The sequence below is a fragment of the Chiloscyllium plagiosum genome, unplaced genomic scaffold (genome assembly GCF_037043375.1).
Source record: "Chiloscyllium plagiosum isolate Xiang-an unplaced genomic scaffold, Cpla_swu_hap1 HiC_scaffold_14, whole genome shotgun sequence".
Lineage (NCBI taxonomy): Eukaryota > Metazoa > Chordata > Chondrichthyes > Orectolobiformes > Hemiscylliidae > Chiloscyllium > Chiloscyllium plagiosum.
In genome coordinates this window covers 105,938,481-105,939,459 of record NW_028270152.1, presented here as the reverse complement: position 1 = coordinate 105,939,459, position 979 = coordinate 105,938,481, and the positions used below count along the sequence as shown (strand labels likewise).

General features: G+C 46.4%; 1 non-coding gene across 1 annotated transcript; it reads right to left on the bottom strand.

The window, feature by feature from the left end:
* Positions 1 to 442: 442 nt before the first annotated feature.
* Positions 443 to 514, bottom strand: trnah-gug (transfer RNA histidin (anticodon GUG)). Its single transcript has one exon. It is a non-coding gene; the product is annotated as a tRNA-His (tRNA).
* Positions 515 to 979: the final 465 nt, after the last annotated feature.

Below are 979 nucleotides of genomic sequence, written 5' to 3'. Positions count from 1 at the left end.
ACTCAGCAACAGTGACTGCAGCCACACAGACTGATCGGTATCAATGTGAGAGTCTGTGAGAGTCTGTATTAGATTCTGCAATGCCTTAGTGAAATAGGAAATGACTCCACAAACACATGATGAAAGAGCAGCGCTCCGAAAGCTAGTGCTTCAATTAAACCTGGATGATGTTAACCTGGTGTTGGGTGATTTTAAACTTTGTACTCCATAATCCAACACCGGCATCTCCAAATTAATGAACTGGGGGTATGGGATGGAAAGTTCGGTTAGTGATCGTAGGAGGGAAGAAATCTCTGAGAACGAGTGGATTTGAATTCTGACATATGAAACACCGTGGTGTGAGCTTGAAGGAAAAAAAAACATCAACTTGAAGAAAATCACCACGTTAAAACAACTGCTGCCTTTGTGATTCACAAATGACTGGAACACATAGAGCAATTACTGCCGTGACTCGGATTCAAACCGAGGTTACTGCGGTCACAACGCAACGTACTAACCACTATACGATCACGGCACCCCACAGACGAACACGCTAACCGGCAGCAGTAAGTACAGTATCATAAGAAATGTTAGGCAGAGCACCAAATGCACAATATCAGGGTTTAGCGAACCGTGGCAGAAATGTGGGAACTCAGAATGGGCTGACCCTTTAACATCAGTGCCCACATTCCATCATTAATGTGCTGAAGGCAGAGATAAATAGATTTCTCCAAAACATCAAAGACTCCGGGGACAGTTCAGATATTGTTACCTGCACATCCACCAATATCATTTATTGTATCCGTTGCTCCCAGTGTGGTCTCCTGTACATCGGGGAGACTGGACGCCTACTAGCAGAACGCTTTAGGGAACATCTCTGGGACAACTGCACCAATCAACCACACCGCCCTGTGGCCCAACATTTCAACTCTCCCTCCCACTCTGCCGAAGTGCTGGAGGTCCTGGTCTTCCTTCACCGCCGCTCCCTCACCACCAAACG